General features: G+C 41.9%; 1 long non-coding RNA gene across 1 annotated transcript; it reads left to right on the forward strand.

Annotated features, from left to right (window-relative positions):
- Nucleotides 1–1,793: 1,793 nt before the first annotated feature.
- LOC124803046 lies at nucleotides 1,794–9,096 on the forward strand. The gene is made up of 2 exons (XR_007017185.1): nucleotides 1,794–1,840; nucleotides 8,747–9,096. It is a non-coding gene; the product is annotated as an uncharacterized LOC124803046 (long non-coding RNA).
- Nucleotides 9,097–19,148: the final 10,052 nt, after the last annotated feature.

Below are 19,148 nucleotides of genomic sequence, written 5' to 3' on the forward strand. Positions count from 1 at the left end.
CGCAGCATGTGGCCGCGTTGATAATGACTGTAGAGGAAAAGACATTGTTCACTAATATTGACTAGTTGTCACTGTTATCTTTTAACACTTAAGAATTTATCAATTTGAGGCTCCTATCTGAAATAGTTTCAGACGTCTTCTCATTATCTAGATAGCTAGAATCCTTCAGCCGAATTTCACTACAACGTTCTCGAAATATATGTAGGGATTAAGACAAAACTTAATCCTCCCTGGTATATTCAACACAAGATACTTAAGTGACAACGCCGTAAAATGAACTGATTAAGAATAATAATTAAATGCAACCCACACTATTAACATTTTCAATTAGCGCGCGATTTCTTCAAATAGTGGACGATTTTGGTGGCAGAAATTACAAAGTACTACGGGGATGGAAAAGATTATGGTCATATTGACTAGCGTCTTGTGTATTCACCGCAATATTGCGAATAAATACAAATTGTCAGTACGTAGATGCCTACGTTCTGGATGGAATTAGTATGTTTATATTATGGGGTAGTTTTATTACTGTTAGCTCAAAATGTTTCATTAATGAACTGGATTAGATGCATGCATATGTTATTACGGAGCTGTTCAAAGAGGTATGAGGCGCTATATCACTAATCGCGTGGCCCCTCCCGCCGGAGGTTCGAATCCTCCCTCGGGCATGGGTGTGAGTGTTGCCCCTAGCGTTAAGTTAGTTTAAGTAGTGTGTAAGTCTACGGACCGATGACCTCAGCAATTTGGTCCCTTAGGAATTCAAACACATTTGAACATTTGAAAGAAATATGAAAGACAGAGGAAAAAGTGTATGAAGAGTTTGTGGAATGTACACTTAGAGCTAAACTAATCCTACATGTAAAATAGCATCAAAAGCGAGGAAAGAAACACACCTTGCAACACATGTCAGAAGCATTCGAAAATATTATGATGATTTATACAGTGTCACTGAAACAAATGTTCTGATTCACGTTCTTTCTTTTCTGTCACATGAAGCATCAAACGGTGTAAGACTGAATGTATGTACAAACAAAGAAATTTATAGGTCCGGAGATTTTATATGTAACCGAGGGGTTGTCTAAAAACTGGAGAGTGTAGGGGCTAAAGCAAGGTGCTGATTATGAAATCCAGACGAATCTCAACAGTTTTTAAACTCGTTGTTTCAGGATTTTTATTGCTCAGCATACATAATTCTTATAATGTGATTCGCCTAAGATCGACGGAGAAAAATAATGTTTTGAGCAATTCCCGAGAAGACCGCTGGACAATCTTAAATAAATGCTTGAAATGCTGAAACCCAATGACTTTTCTAATCAAATTTTTCACCAGAGTCTCATTGCTTCTAAGAGTTCTATCTTTCAATATTCTCTCTTATTCGTCTAGTGTGAATGATTAACATTATCTTTCATACTGACTACGACAGTATCGAAAAATCTGTCACTGTGGAACCTGATATACCTACATGCTATGCTTCAATTTCTCTCAAAAATAATTCACCTGCATGGAAACAATGCACAGGTATACTTCCATGTTACGATTACTTAATTTACAGAGCTCTTTCAGATATTCAAAAGAGTTGCGCAGGAAATATGAGCCGTCCAGTGATATCAGACAAAGTCATATTTGTTGACGGTTAGCGGATGTAATTAGCAAAGCTTAGCGAAGAATGACCTTCCCTCTGGAATCACTATCAACGTTCCCACCCGCTGCGACCACGACTCTAGTGGTGACTTCCCGACACGCAAGGAGATAATCCACTGTATATATACCTCCACTTCGCAGCAGCATACACAGTGCAACAGAAGTCGAAGCAATGGTTAGTCAAAAGTTAAATGCAACGGTAAGAGAATCTCACTTCTATGCTATTATCAGTTAGAATTTATTGATGTAACATTTGTCTTTGGGAAGTTTTAAGCATGTAATATTTCACGGTTCCATAAAAAGTTTTCTTCGGTTGTACAAAACGGAAGTACTGGAGGTCAGGGTTTAACGTCGAGGTCAGATCATTATAAACGGAGCACAAGCTCGGGAAGGATACGGACAGCGAAGGAAATCGGTGGTTGCCTTTCAGAGGAACCATTCTAACATTTCCCGCAAGCAAGTTGGGGAAACTGCAGGAAACCTAAATCGGAAGATCTGTATGTATCTGGTTTTCCTCCTGAATGCGGGACCACTGTGTTAACCCCTGTATTACGTCGCTCGGTACCTATTTTAAAATATCATTGTTAGAGCGGCAGTGTGCTGGAGAGTTTGTCGTTTTCTCTGTTATTCTAATTTGTTTCGTTCGAATGTCATGCACCTCACATTCTTTTTCTCTCTATATCTTATCAGCAGGTTTTTGAAATGATGAGAGAGTAATATTCCAAAGATGTCACATTAATAACTAAGTCAACTTTTGTTAATCGCAATATTAACTTTTCCTAAACGCCGTCGTATTGAGTTTGACTCAGTTAGTAGTGTGTATGCTCTAATGTGACTGAAACGTCAGATACAGGGTTTCTAATTCGGAGGACCTGTCTTCAAAGACATTTCGGTTGAGTGTTTTGCACTAGAGATTGCTAATTCTCATCGCTAACTGTATACCAAAAATTGGCGCGGAGACGCACTCGCAAAGGCTATCGCTGCATGAGAGACCTCAGTCGAGTTTATAGCCGTCTTAGAATGTTGCATCTGCTGTGCGCACTCGCATGTGTAATGGTGACACTACAAGAGCGCTCTCTGTCGGAATGCGCACTGGCGGAGATAAAAATCAAATGCCAAATTAATAAAATTAAATGTCACTAGATGTGTCATTCGTCACGAAATGTTTTCTTCCTGCACAAATTAAAGAAATTACTGGGCTCCACGCCTTATCCGGTTGAACGCGGCATCGCGATTAACAGGATGTTGCGCTAAATGTATTTCCTGTGATTCTTTAATAGCGGAGTGCATTTTTGTGACAGGGTAATCCACGAAATGGTCTGTGGAGATACAATGCATAGCTATGGCTAAGTCATTGGGCTGCAAAGAGAGTGTGTCGATCATGTTCAAGGCGTCTTTATCACATTATGAGTGTTGTCTGACCTACGTAGGCTTTGCCACACTGGCAAGGTATTCCGTAGATTCCAGCCCTTCACAATACCACATCGTCCTTTGCCAAGCCGTGGAGAGTAGAAGTCTTTGCATATGGGCGGAAGATTACTTTTTGACGTAACGTTTTGTTTAGATTGCGCCTAATCTCGACGAAAGATTGCCGACGTACAGGAGGAATACCCTTGACTTGAACCACTGCCTCTCCTCATGTTCGTGTAGGTGTTCACGTTCCTTCTTCCTTGAACCTGTGGTAATCTTATGTGGAGAATATCCATTATCTTTGAACGCAGACTGTAGCTCCTTTGCAAGGCTAACTCTATTAGCCCAGTGCACCAAAGTCCAGGAAGGTTGAGCAATTTTTAGAGGACTAGAACCCATATTTTTCGATACACTATTTTAATTATGTACATAAAAGCGGTCTGTTCACAATTAACTCAGTGTCCAAAACTGCATCGTCACATGAGGAATTCCAGAACAAAGTGCAATGATTATTCGTTTGATCGAAATTGCACTGCCTACTACAGATAACTACGTCGACGATCGATTAACGAATTAAATTCTAATGCAACAGCAAAATAATTGGATTCAGTAGGGAAATACAAGCGACCTCCCGCAATATTCACACAAGCACATTTAACTTTTACCAAAAAAAAAAATGTTCAAATGTGTGTAAAATCTTATAGGACTTAACTGCTAAGGTCATCAGTCCCTAAGCTTACACACTACTTAACCTAAATTATCCTAAGGGCAAACGCACACACCCATGCCCGAGGGAGGACTCGTACCTCCGCCGGGCCCAGCCGCACAGTCCACGACTGCAGCGCCCCAGACCGCTCGGCTAATCCCGTGCGGCTAACTTTTACATCGACACAGGAAATGATATGCATGTGAACTATAACTCTATCCGCTGTCACGGTAAAAGCGATTAGTTTTTTCTTGTATAGAGTTAGGCAAGTTTATTTTTTTCTTTACCAGATAAATTACAACATTTTAACAGATAGCGTAGTTATAATCCAATGAAGTCACATTTTCGAGAGGTCAACATTCATGCACGCAATGTGTACTCTAATCACAATATTAATGTACCTAACAATGGTTCTTAACCGATCGACTTGGGCATAAGGACGTAGGATTCGTTACTGCTGTCTTAGCTCCGTTATACAACCTACGTAAATACACACATCAATAAAAAGTTTTGCGTCACCTCGGTTCCGTGACTTCCGTAACCAGTACAGAAAATTGGAAAAGAGAGCAACATAATCATCATTTCCTCCCTTTTTATTGCTCATGAAAACCACACATTGCACGTTGTACCGCCATACAGCGAGACCTTCAGAAGTGGAGGTCCAGATTGCTGTACACACCAGTATGTCTAATACCCAGTAACACGTCTTCTTGCATTGATGCATGCCTGTACTCGTCGTGGCGTACTATCCACAAGTGCATAAAGGCAATGTTGGTTCAGATTGTCTCACTCCTCAAAGGCGATTCGGCATAGATCTCTGAGTGGTTGGTGGGTCACGTCGTCCATAAACAGCCCTTTTCAATCTATCCCAGGCATGATCGATAGCGTCCATGTCTGGAGGACATGCTGGCTAGCCTAGTCGAGCGATGTTGTTATCCTGAAGGAAGTAATTCACAAGATGTTCATGATGGTGCGCGAATTGTCGTCCCTGAAGACGAATGTCTCGCTAATATACTGCCGATATGGTTGCACTATCGGTCGGAGTATGGCATTCACGTATCGTACAGCCGTTACTGCCCCTTCCATGACCATCAGCGGCATATGTCGCCCCCCCCCCCCCCATAATGCCACACCAAAACAGCAGGGAGCCTTCACCTTGTTGCACTCGTTGGACAGTGTGTCTTAGGGGTTTATCCCGACCTGGTTACCTCCAAACACTTCTCCGACGATTGTCTGGTTGAAGGTACTCTTATATGCGACACTTATGGGTGAAGAGATGGCAATCCTGAGCGGTCCATACGGAATGTTGTTGGGCCCATTTCTACTGCGCTGCATGGTGTCGTGGTTGCAAAGATGGACCTCGCCATGGAAGTCAAGAGTGAAGTTGTGCATCATGCAGCCTATTGCGCGCAGACTGAGTCGTAACACGACGTCCTGTGCTGCACGAAAAGCAATATTCAACATGGTGGTGTTGCTGTCAGGGTTCATCCGAGCCATAATCCTTAGGTAGCAGTCATCCACTGCAGTAGTAGCCCTCGGGCAGCCCTAACAAGACATGTCATCGACAGTTCCTACCTCTCTGTATCTCCTCCATGTCCCAACAACATCGCTTTGGTTCACTCCGAGACACCAGGACACTTCCTTTGTTAAGAGCCCTCCCTGGCATAAAGTAACAATTCGGACGCGATCGAACCGCTGTATTGTCCTTCTAGGCATGGTTGAACTACAGATAACACGAGCCGTGTACCTCCTTGCTGGTGAAATGACTGGAACTAATCGGCTGTCGGACACCCTGCGTGTAATAGGCGCTGCTCATGCATGGTTGTTTTTATCTTTGGGGGGGGGGGGGGGGGGCGCTTAGTGGCATCTCTGAATAGTCAAAGGGACTGTGTCTGCGATACAATATCCACAGTAAACGTGTATCTTCAGGAGTTCTGAGAACCGGGGTGACGCAAAACATTTTTTTGATGTGTGTATAAATGAGCAGTAGCATCATTATTCTAGACGTTAAACTGTACGTCCCTTTATACTTGATCCGCTAAATTAGTTCCAAAGTCGTATAAGTGAAATTGAATTGAAAGCTGTTAAGATCACGCACCTCAGAGATAACGAGCTTGGTTATCAAGGGTACAGAAGCTCGATGATACATACCAGAACTTTACAACGTGTGAAAATGGCGGACGTAAACTGGAGGTAGGTAACAGTGATCAGTTCAACGTTTGACAAACACTCGCTGGAGCAACTACTCTAAGTCATAGCTGTGTATCTTGAAACACTCAACTACACAAAGTCAGCTGTATGGAGATTGATCTCATTTAGTTCATAGTGTATGATAGTGACTTACTGTAATTTTAGTTAATTATTAGTTACTTACCTAGAGGATATAATTTAACCATTAACATATACAGTTATTCAGCTAGTAAATGTCTATATTGTTATATCTGTTGTTTTTAACTACCTTGCGGTTGGTCACACAAGTGTTACCAAGGCACCACGTTTTTTACTTAGAGGCGTCCAGGTTTGCTATGGCATCAGTTAGCATTTGCAAAGTGCGTGTCTTTTTCCAATGAAGAAATAAATCCAGATACTTCCTTGTTCAAAATTTAGCAAAGTATTTGTCACGCCTGCAGATCTGTCAGTGCGAATTATGAGCTGCAGTTACTATGTCAACTAGTATTACTATTGCATAGGCATCATTTATTTTTTACCGATTACTACTAGTCAGAGTAAGCTGAGAAAACTGGATTAGGAAATGAGGCCGTCAAAGTAGTAGATGAATTTTGCTATTTGGGCAGCAAAATTGCTGATGATGATCGAAGTAGGGAGAATATAAAATGGCAAGAAAACCATTTATGATGAGAATTTTGTGAACATAGATTACAGATTAATGTGTCAGTAATTCTCTTCTGAAAATACTTGTCTGGAGTGTAGCCTTCTATGGTAGTGAAACATGGACGATAAACAGGTCAGACAAGAAGAGAACTGAAGCTTCTGAAATGAGACGCTACAGAAGAATACTGAAGATCAGTTGCGTAGATCATGTAACCAATGGGAAGGTAAGATATAGGGTTGGAGAGAAAATAAATTTCTGACATGACTTGACTAAAAGAAGATATCGATTGATAGAACAAATTCTGGGACATAAAGGGATCACTAATTTAGTACTGCAGGGCAGCGTGGAGGGTAAAATTTATGGAGGGAGGCCTAGAGATGAATACGGCACGCAGATTCTGATGGATGTAGGATGCAGTGATTATGCGGATTGAAGAGGCTTGCTCAGGATAACAAGCGCGGTGAACTACATTTAACCTGTTTTCAGACTGAAGACATCAGCTTCATCGATGAATGCTAAAATCAAGAAATATATTACAAAAACTGACTAGTGCTAGAAGCGGATCTAAAACAAACATCTTACGAACGACAGTAAAAGAAAGTTTAAATCATGTTGCCGAATAATGTTCTCCTATTTGGAGTAGAAGGATCCATGTCAACAACATCGATATCCATCTAAGTGATGAAATGTAGATCATGACAGGAACTCATAAATTCACTCGAATACCAAGGCTGACAATACTTGCAAATATTGTACTACCAAATCTCCGACGACAAATGAGTGGCCGAAACTAAAATAATCGAGAGATTTACCAATTTATGTAACACTGAAAACTTTACGACTCACCCAACTAAAATCTAGAGAAATCTGTGTAAAGAATAGACAAGTCGCACCAGAAAGCTATAATGTAAGATAGTAATAGACAAATTAGTGAATGTCATTCCATGATTGTGAGAAGATACTTAAAATATACGCAACCATCCAACCCTCGGGAGCGAAGCAATATATATATCCCTCAGCCGTATCACAACCTGACAAACTGTGAGCCGAGCAACTTTACATAAATGGAGAATGTACGACGACAACCAATGATACTGTGGAACTTCAGAACAAACACTGCACCACATTTTTCACTGCTGCCCAAAAAGAAAATTCATGAGTACCTGGAGAGACTTTGCAGACGCAACACTTGCAGCAGTCAACTGGCAGGAATCCAACTAAGGTGGCAAATGGCTGCCTCAGCTTCGTTCAGCTACTGTCAGTTCTTCAGTTTATATATTTACTTATCGTGCATGCACTCGCACTTATAATAGAATATAAAAAAATTAAGTGGAACGTGTAGGTTTTTTGTACAGAAATGAAAACTACAGGTAAAATTAGTGACGGCAGACTGGTTCACTGTTCTAAACTTCATACCTTCTGAAATACGTAGACTTTAAAGGATGGCAACGGCGCCACAGTTTCTACCATAATGATAACAGAAACGGTTGCCTACCGCAGACTTTCGCATGATGCAGCCAACCCACATTAAGCCATTACGCCATTACGGCAGTAACTGCCGCATCGTTTCCATTATTTCAAGTGTTCCGCAAGGTATAATGTAAGCAAGTCTGCCAGCACTAGATGTACCTTTAGCTTTCCTTTTGATAGAAATAATACATGTGCCATTAAAAAAAAGAATAAACGTAACTTTGTGTTGAACGTGATGTTTGTTCACTTGCAGGGATTGTGAATTCTTAGCCTTCGTATGAGACCCGGACATAGGTGAATTCCTGATCAATTGCACTTCTCAAATTCGGGTTATTTCAGAAATATGAGGTGGCAGCGTTAGGTGGGACACCTTGCTCCACCTGCTTCACATTATCTTTTATCGGTTTGAAGTATATGTTTGTAAACTATAATTTTGTCAGTCTAAATAGATAAACGTATAGCTTGAGTTGATCCATTTCCCCAAAGGCTACCTTCCATGACGGAGCTGAAAGAACAGGAATGAATGAATTTCAGCCCTTGCAGTACTACCTGCTAACGTAAGCTGTTATCACATACGTCGAATTTACAGCAGTCACAACTGTTATTGGGGTTCCAGCATAAGAAAGCATGTTAAGTACAAGTAGGTAACTGAAATAAGTTATTCGCAGGTAATTGTTTTATTACAGAGTTTGGTTATGGCAGCGCTGGTTGTGACTGCCGTACTGGTGATGGCTGGCCCAGCGGACGCCCAGAACACCACGACGCGAAGATCGGCCGCGGTGGACGTTGGTCTGGGAGACACCGTTGGCAGTCTAGGAGGAACACTTGGGAACACCCTGGGAGGCGGCGTTCTGCACGTAAGCCGTGCTGGGAAGTCCATATCGACATCATCGGCACACAGCCGTTCGCAGAAGAGTCAGACGTAAAGACAGAGAAATCAGTTCAACTACTGTTATTTCATGTTCTAAAATGTTTATAATGTTGATGTTGAATATCGACGTGTTAATAAATGACATAAATGTGTTTCTACTGTGGTCATATTATGTTTTGCTTGGATAATTTGGGAGGAATTAGGAATAGTCGCAAGATGGAGATTCGACGCTTCGTCTTTCACTGATAGTAGTAGATTCTACATTGAACTGTTCCACCCTTTTTTTTATCCTTAAACTTCATTTCACACTTCTGTCCATTCGAATCGGATGGAAATCCCTGTCGTACGGCAGTAATTAGAATTTGAGATTATTTTTGGTTCAGTTTTACCAAGTTTCTCGTCGCTAACAATCTCAGATCGTGGTCTTTGAAATCTGGCTGGCAGCACCTGGTGAATATTTTTTGTTATTAATATTACGTCAATAGAGAGAATCTCCATGCAACTGAGAGTATTATTTGTAAAACACCGAAATGTGTGTGTGTGTGTGTGTGTGTGTGTGTGTGTGTGTGTGAGGGGACTTGTAAATCTTACATGGGAGAAATGGCGTTGTGGCAGAGTTAATATACCACTCATTACATATTTATATTCCTAAACAATCTTGTCTAATTTAATTTAGCCCTGCAAACATCACGACGCAATTATTCAACTACTAAACAACACCCAAAAGGTTTACCGTCTGCACAGTCTAAACTAACTGCCAATCAGGAAACAAGTATCAAGACGCAAGTTCATTTAACCATCAGTTACCATGTAATAGTTTTGATATTCAGCACAGTAATCCACAATTCCGTAAAAATGTTGTAAAATTCATTTATTAAAATCATTAAAAGTTCAAAATCTTGGCATGAAATAATGTCCAAAATTCCAGACATGCTCCGACATCTCTACTGTTGTCTCTACATAAACCTGAAGCATTGATTAGACCCTCGATAGCATACAATTTCCTTATTCTATTTCGATCAGTAGCCCATTTCTAACATAGGCCAGGTAGGTTAACATTTAGATGGTAATCTCCCAAATCAATTAATACCTCCAGTGCTAATATATCGTTCCCACATAAAACTGGTACCCCTCACGCCAAAGACTCAATTAACAATGAACTACCTTAATAACAATATATAATTGTAAGCTCAAAAAAACACGGACTCACATGTTCACACTCTTACACCTATTTGAACAGTCAATTCGCCGGGAAAATTTTAAAATTCACACGGACTCACCTGTTTATAAGAGATTCTGGAAGTGATGGCCATGGGCATAAAGGCATCGCTGACTTCGTGTGGTGTCGTTACCAACAACACGTCGTAAATCTGTAGGCACAATGTTAATTTCTCTTTAAATCTTCTATTTAAGATTGTGTACTGTGCGAGAATTGTCAACAATCATTTTGCATTGTAAGGTGCCAAATACATGAAAATCAGATGATGTTAAGTCCGGGGACGTTGGTGGTCAGACGCCTCTACTGACAAGTCTGTCTTTAGGGAACACCGTGATGTGGTTCATACTTTGTTTAGATATGTGAGCTGCGCTCCATCTTGTTGGAATACTGCATACAGCTTTTTTGCATATGTTAATTGTGCATAGCAAGAATCATAGATCTATAGATATCTGGCACAGTTTAACGTGTCATTGAAAAATGAGGGCCTAATATGCATGCCGGACAATGCACACCAAACACCTATTTTCTCTGAGTGGAGAGGTTCTTCAAGCAGAATATGTGGTTTGTCCTGCTACCTGCACCTGCAGTACTGGGAGTTAAAATAACGTGGCAGATGGAACCAGGTTCCATCTCACATGTAGTGAAGCAAGGGGTCCAAGAAACTGTTAGCAATTGACAGCCACTTAAAATAATGAACTCTTTATTCCTGATATTCAAATTTCAACTCTTGCACCATACTCGCACGAAAGGCTTCTGCTTTCATATCTTTTAGTACTCGATGACACGATGTAAGGGATACAACAACCTGCAGCGACAACTTCCTTACTGACTTGCGGGTACAGCTCGTAACGTCTGAGCAAATTCTGTCCATAGTTTCTGGTCTTCTCACTGTCGGTCGCATATTCCTCTGCACATTCTGAACAGATCGCACAGCCACCCATTTCTTGTGCAGATGCTAAATAACGCTGGTCGTGGGAGTTTCCTCCCTGGATACTTCGGCTGAAACATTTCAGCACAAGCCTTGATGGAGCCTATCTTTATGTAACAGTCCACAAAAACAGTTCGCTTTTCTAAAGCAATTTGCTCCATTTCCTTAACACATGAAAAATACGAGTTTCTCACAAATACTGACGCTTGAAGCGCAACTGAACTCAATTTTTTCTCGTAAAATGCAGTGTAGCCATCTTCCGGAACAGTGTTGCCACTGCACAGGTGATTAACCAGTTTGTGAGGCGTACTGGTTTTATGTGGGACACTCTGTATGCATGTGTTATTTCAATTAAATCTCAAAGGAGGCGACCTGTCGTTATGCGCATCAGCTGTGTCACGTATGTGTTAAGATTTAAACCACTAGGAACTTATCAGCCAAACTCCATTTGACACGATACCTCACATATACAATATAGACCACCTCTAATCAAGTCTAACCCAGGGAGGTTTTTCTTAAAGAAAAAAAAAAGTTGGTTAAATAACCAGTGCGCCCACACACCATTAATACAACACAACTGCCCATATAACTAACAACATGGTAAAATTCGGCAAATTGTGGGAGGCATAATAACTGTCCAGTCACCACATGTTACGCGAAATAACAACTACGCACAAATCACTGCTGTAGCTTAAGATATGTTACGGAAAGGAAACCAAAAACACCCGAATAATAGTTTGCAGCGCACACGAAGTCTCTAATTCATCCCTCGACCTGCACTATGGGTACACAAAGCTCCTTACAGCTGCAGTTAACATCCGTTATTCGGAAAAGACTTCGACTACATTGAAATTTGCAGCTGCAGAACGTACTACATGGCCCTCATTCCTTCAGATACCACCGTCAAACAGTACAACGTCTAGCTCTAGCTCAGAATACAATAAATCATCCAGTCAAAATTATATAACCAAAAGATTCCTATTTCTACATACTAGCCACTCTCGTTATCTGCATTGGTTACTGACACATTACGATTCATTTCACATCTTCAAAACGAAGTTACATAATTACGTGCAGCAAAAAGCCTGTCACCAGTCCACAATACACCTGCAGAGCACCACCAGACTCACTCAGATGGTTCAGATGGCTCTGAGCGCTATGGAACTTAACATCTGAGGTCATCAGTCCCCTAGACTTAGAACTACTTAAACCTATCTAACCTAAGGACATCACATACACCCATGCCAGAGGTAGGATTCGAACCTGCGACCTTAGCGATCGCGCGGTTCCAGACCGAAGCGCCTAGAACCGCTCGGCTACAATGGCCGGCAGACTCATTCATCCCCCATCCCGCGTGCGCGTGTCGTTCCCATATGCGGCCTGCACATATCACCAGCTGCCGGTAGACGGCGTGGAACGCACATTCCTCCGACTCCAGAACAAGCGGCAGATTGGAAATGTGCTGGCCACCGGCACTCACCATGAGCAGAATATTAAGAAATAAAGCAAGAAAAGAAACTTGAATTAAATCATGTAAAAGAATAAGAATTCCTGAACTCCTCCACGGCAGTGAGACTTGGACACTTACCAAGCTACGGAGACATCAAATTCAACGATGTGAAATGCGATTTCTAAGAGAAACAATGTACAAAATTAGATAAAGTTAAAAAAAAGCAGTTAAGAGGAAAAAGCTATTAATCATCGACTAATAAACGATGTAATATGTGAATATAAAGGAAAGGACCAGGTGAAAAGAATATCACAGCAGCGAACAGCACCGCAAGTTTGAAATACAGACTACATGCTAAAACAGGTCCTTGAGGGCACAAGAATATATGAAAGTCTGACTCACGAGGATGGTACAGGCGACACCCATAATGCTGAAAAGTGAAGATTATGAAAAGAACGGTAAAGTTGGGGTGGTCTGTCACAAAGTACACAAATTTTCGAAAGAAAACTTCTGATTGAATAGGTACGTTTACAATCATGTGTCACTAGATTGCATTTATGACATTCAGAAATAGACTTATAACGTGAAAACAATACAAAGTTGGGGGCATTCTCACGAAGCAGTTGAAGTAACATGTTGTGAGTTACGAGGAAAGACAGGAATATAATCAGATGGATCAACGAGATGGCTGCGGGGAGAGAATGAAATGGAAGTGTGTGTAATTAGGCAAATGGATGGTGGACTGAGGACGTTCATTGAAGGATTACAAGTGATAACAATATACCGCGATGATATCTACGGAACGATGGGTAGATGACATCAGAAAATACGCAGGAGGAATATAGATGCGCCGGCCGAAGTGGCCGAGCGGTTCTAGGTGCTTGAGTCCGGAACCGCGCGACCGCTACGGTCGCGGTTTCGAATCCTGCCTCGGATCGTTAGGTTTAAGTAATTCTAAGTTCTAGGGGACTGATGACCTCAGATTTTAAGTCCCATAGTGCTTAGAGCCATTTGAACCATTTTTGAATATAGATGCATGTAACTTAAAAACGTAATGTCTGCAGATTTTCTGGAAGACGTGTTCGTTCTACACTAAATGTGAGATGGCTGATCATGACGAGACTGATCAGGCCTTAAGAGACTTGTATAGGGACAGAATGGTCTACAGGACATAAGTTTCGCATAATATAACATTTCAGTATTTAGAGCACACGCTGGTCGAACGTTGATCCCTTTGCGGAACCAGGAAGATTATTCACATTCTAAATATTTCCTATAATGATAGTACAACCATTTCGAAAAGGTTTCTACTAACAATTTTTTAATTTGGTTTACTTCAGTGGATAACGAAGTAAGGAATGGATGTATTTGTACTTGTATGTCCTATAGTCTGGAGATTCTAAACTATCATTTAGAATTACATCTTATTGTATTTCAAAAAGTTGGGAGACGAGTTACATCTCTGTAAGTAAAATACTCTATTAGATAAAAAACATCTGGACACCCGTTAGTGGACCTTAATATGAGGTGCGACCACTCTTCACCTTTACGTAGCTACAGCTGTGTTGAGTACACTGTCCATAAGGCGTCTGAATGTATATGTAGGAGTGTCAGCCCATACTTCAAGAGCTGAAGCCAGAGAAGGTGGTGAAGTTGGACACTGGAGTCTGAAGTCGATGGTCTAGTTCAATCATAAAAGTGGAAATTCCGGACAGGCCAGAGCATTTCAAGAATATTATTGTCAACAAACCATTGCCTCACATCCGCTGCTTCATGACAAGGGGTACTGCCATGCTTATAGAGTCATCGTCTTCGAAGTGTTCCACTACAGTAGCTGGCATCCGAAGGGACCAGTTCTTCACTTTCTGCCCTCGATCCCTTTCCCCTGGAAACTTTTGGGCCATTTCCGTCTGTTTCGGGACGGTTAGGGTGGTATCCGCATGCAGGTTTATGGAAGCTGCATGCTCACCAGAGGAAATGGCCCTAGATTGCCGAGGGCATAGTATGGTCGCAATACCGCATTCACAAAGCTAGTGCGCCACCTGTTTCACTGCGTTAATACTGTTTTTAATACTTCTGCTAGTGTCATAGCTGTACTACGGTCAATTGGAAAAGAACATCACTCAGCACTTGGTTCTTCTCTCTGCTCACGTTTGGGATTATGTCTCTCTTCGTTCTTGGGCTGCTGATGTAGAGTAAAGTATATGCAACCAAATTCGCAGGATCAGCGGCTAAAGTAACTTATATGCAACAAATATGTAATATAGCTACTGCCACTATTGCCTATGTTCGTCTGTGAAATTAAACTCGATAAGCTACCTGAGGTATCAGTAAACGGAATATGACCTGCACAGCACTGTGTGCGTGTTGTATGAGTGTCCGTTTCACTGTCACTGAAACCGTCAACCGATCGTTAAATGAAAAACTTAAAAGTAACATTTGGGTAAGCTATCTGACTGCGTGTTTGAACAGGAGTTTACAGGTGATACAGAATCTGACTTGTGCAACGGAGTTTACTGGCCTGGAGTACATGACATGTTGTGGTGTGTCAGTGTCTCTGTTTTGGCACTAAGTTTTGCACTCACTTCTTTAGATGACTCCCTTTGTCCATGTGGTTTACAGCAATGAACAGCAGCCAACAGCAGCAGCGTCAAAAGCTTATTCTTACTAAGAATGAACGTAATAAAAAAGAGTTTGCTTGGGTCCTGTTAACTACTAAATCACTTTTGGAAAGGGATTTCATCAATTAAGTATATTTGAAAATTCAGTATCATCATGAACAAGTATCAATAATTACAATTACAAATGGCATATTTGTCAATAATGGCTGAGTGCCAGATTAACAAATTATTTCAATTTCATAATGGCATTAACATTTAGTAACCACAGTATATTATTTAGATGTGGAGAATAATAATTATTATTTGGAGGATAAGGAGGCTTCTTTCACTGACAAGAAAAAGATGGGATTATTGCAAACTCGTACTAACAATTACGAGTCTAGCCCTGTAATACAAAAATGGCTCTGAGCACAACGGGACTTAACTTCTGAGGTCATCAGTCTCCTAGAACTTAGAACTACTTAAACCTAACTAACCTAAGGACATCACACACATCCACGTCCGACGCAGGATTCGAACCTGCGACCGTAGTGGTCGCGCGGTTGCAGACTATAGCGCCTAGAACCGCTCGGCCACCCCAGCCGGCTAACCCTGTAATTGCCTTTGCGCTATGCTTGCGAATTTTACCTTGTATTCCATCTTCAAGTGCATTTAAGCCATCTAAACGTCTACTGCCTATATAAATGAAATCAGGCCTTGAGTGTGGTAAGATCTGCCACCACTGACGTGAGGGCAGCGTGACACGCTTCTGGCTCCGAGCTCTCGACCGACACTAGTACTTCCACTCTCAGACAGACCTCGTCTCAGAACAATGCTTGGAATCCCTCTCCCGTATTTCGCCCTCAGATTGTTACTATCGATATCTGAGTGCTTACACAATGCAAAGAATAGCGTTAAGTAGGATCTATTGTTTTATGTAATGGGGAGTTCCGACAAATTCCTTACAATAGTCGAGGGGATGTTTCTCGCTTTGTACTTCATTGTTGCAAAGACTGTTCTGAGACAAATTGTCCGAGTCTTGTCCGCCGTCAGAAAGCCGTGCTTAGCTCGACTACCGCTGTTGTCTTCCGTAGGCGACCTTTCCACTTTACGGCTACAACCCTTTGTCTTCCGCATTCGCCGGCCGAAGTGGCCGTGCGGTTAAAGGCGCTGCAGTCTGGAACCGCAAGACCGCTACGGTCGCAGGTTCGAATCCTGCCTCGGGCATGGATGTTTATGATGTCCTTAGGTTAGTTAGGTTTAACTAGTTCTAAGTTCTAGGGGACTCATGACCTCAGAAGTTGAGTTCCATAGTGCTCAGAGCCTTCCGCATTCGGACGCGTGCTCCGATATCCACTTACTCACGGATATAGTAGTAGCTTCCTTCACCGCAATTTCGAGGTCATTTACGCTACAATATGGTTCAAATGGCACTGAACACTACGGGACTTAACTTCTGAGGTCATCAGTCCCGTATAACTTAGAACTACTTAAACCTAACTAACCTAAGGACATCACACACACATCCATGCTCGACGCAGGATTACAAAGTAACCTGATGCGGCTATAAATGTGTGTATAATGTCGAATTACGACTAAAGGATTGAGTAAAAACTCTTTTTTTCTGCCTATTACAGTAAAACGAGCCATGTAAGAAAAATGTTTAGCATAGATAAACATTAATGGAACGCTACGCCGAAAGAAACTCGTTGTTTCCCTTTACATAGCCAAGCAATTTCTGCGGTAATCAATCGCTCCATCAAGTACTATAACAGAACCTACTGTCATTAACTTAATTACTGTCTCTTGATGAACCAACCTACGAGAAAATGTTCACGTAGTAGAAGCATGCTATTACTGATAGGAAGTGGAAACGACGGATAGTCCTAATCTTTCCAGTTGTACTGCCGTTCTTTATCCTGAAAAAGCGCCAATATTTTACGCTTCAGTCGCTTATCGACCACATATTTTCTAAGGCCAACGACTTTAGTGGTGTTACCAATGTAGTGCCACTTACTTTGTGTTTGCTACTGAGACCTAATGTATGAAGAAGAACAAACAAGCCGGCCGGTGTGTCCTAGCGGTTCTAGGCGCTTCAGTCTGGAACCGCGTTACCGCTACGGTCGTAGATTCGAATCCTGCCTCAGTCTTCGATGTGTGTGATGTCCTTAGGTTAGTTAGGTTCAAGTAGTTCTAAGTTCTAGGCCACTGATGACCTCAGATGTTAAGTCCCATAGTGTTCAGAGACGCTCTGTCCAATGATACCATTGTCCTGATCTGACTCCCTTCTTATCAAATGTCGAGAAATATTCTGGTAACTACTGCAAGTGCATAAATTACCACCAGCACAACTTTTGCAAATACTTGTGGCCGATTGCATTGTTCTGATTAAAAACGCCCGTTGGCTTAATATTCGTATGTCGAGGGTAATAGTTAGAATGATAGTATAAATAAAAAAGAAATGAAACTTGCCGCCTAAAATGTCAATGTGGCATACGGGTGGACGTGGTAACGGCCGTAGTGTGTACTTGAAAATACTAGAGATTCTGTAGCTTAGGAGGAGCTCGGCAATAATTATTGCTTTATTTAAAACATCCCAAAGGCCTTGCCGCAGCGGTAACACATGTGCCGCCAGATTACCGAAGAAAAGTAATGTCGGGCTTGGCTAGCAGTTGGATGGGTGACCATCCCATCTGCGAGCGCTGATGGCGAGCGAGGTGCACTCAGCCCTTCTGAGACAAAATTGGAGCTATTCGACTGAGAAATAGATTCTGGTGATGAAAACTGACAACGGCCGCGTAAGCGGTGTGCTGACCAAATGCCCCACCATATGCGCATCCAGTGACGCCCATATGCTGAAGACGCCACGGCAGTCAATCAGAACCGTTGGGCCTCAGATGTCTGTTCGGACGGAGTTTTAGTGTTTTATCGAAAAAATGACTACTTAAGACATCAGCAGCTAATGATACTTTATGTATCATTTTTAATGAAATCTTCTTCTGTTGCCTTTATATCGTACCTACATCAGATAGGCCTATTTATAACCGAATTTGACTGTTAATGTTAGAGCTTGACAGCATACTCTTACTGTAGCCACCTCTCACCACCTCCAGCCCCCCCCCCCCCCCTCCCTTCCTAACGCCCAGGAAAAATTTCTATCTGCTTGTAATTTTATCGATGTGTGCGACCCATTCCCAAATGTTTGGGAACTGAGGTGAGACGTTTCGCTACAGGCAATATTCAGGCATACACACACACACACACAAACATACACACACACACACACACACACACACACATATATATATATATATATATACAGGGTGGTCCCGAATTCATGGTACAAACTTTAATGGTAGGTACAGGACATTGTAACAAGGATTTATTGTATAGGAATGTATAGTCGCAGGTGACGCGGTGAGGCGTAAACAGGGGAAAGAGAAATGGAGTGATCGGTTGGTGTCACTGCCGGTAGAGGGCAGTAGATGAACATGATGTATCGCAGTAGGGACAAGCGCCATTCACAATTGTGCTGCCGTAGACGATGGGTGACTTTACGTATGCAGAAAAAGCAGACATGCATTACATGTACGGCCGTGCAAATGGTAACGCCAGAGCTGCGTTACGAATGTATCGCGCGGAGTATCCTAATCGACGAATGCCGGATCATAGAATTTTTCAACGGTTACATCGTCAACTTTGTGAAACAGGTACGTTCGACGTCAACAGACATGACGCTGGTCGATTAAGAGCTGTACGCACTCCAAGACTGGAAGAACGCATCTTGAACATAGTGGCTGATAGACCCGAGTCAAGCACAAGAACTGTTGCGCGTGACGTACATGTGAGTCATCAGACTGTATGCAGAGTGTTAAATGAAAATCGCTTACACCCCTTCCATTTTCAAAAAGTACAAGCATTGAATCCGGCAGATTATCCTCTTCGCGTGAACTTCTGCCAGTGGTTGTTGCAGCAATGTGCGTTGCAGCCGGATTTCGTAGGTCATGTGCTATTTACAGA

This window comes from Schistocerca piceifrons, chromosome 6 (genome assembly GCF_021461385.2).
Source record: "Schistocerca piceifrons isolate TAMUIC-IGC-003096 chromosome 6, iqSchPice1.1, whole genome shotgun sequence".
Taxonomy (NCBI): domain Eukaryota; kingdom Metazoa; phylum Arthropoda; class Insecta; order Orthoptera; family Acrididae; genus Schistocerca; species Schistocerca piceifrons.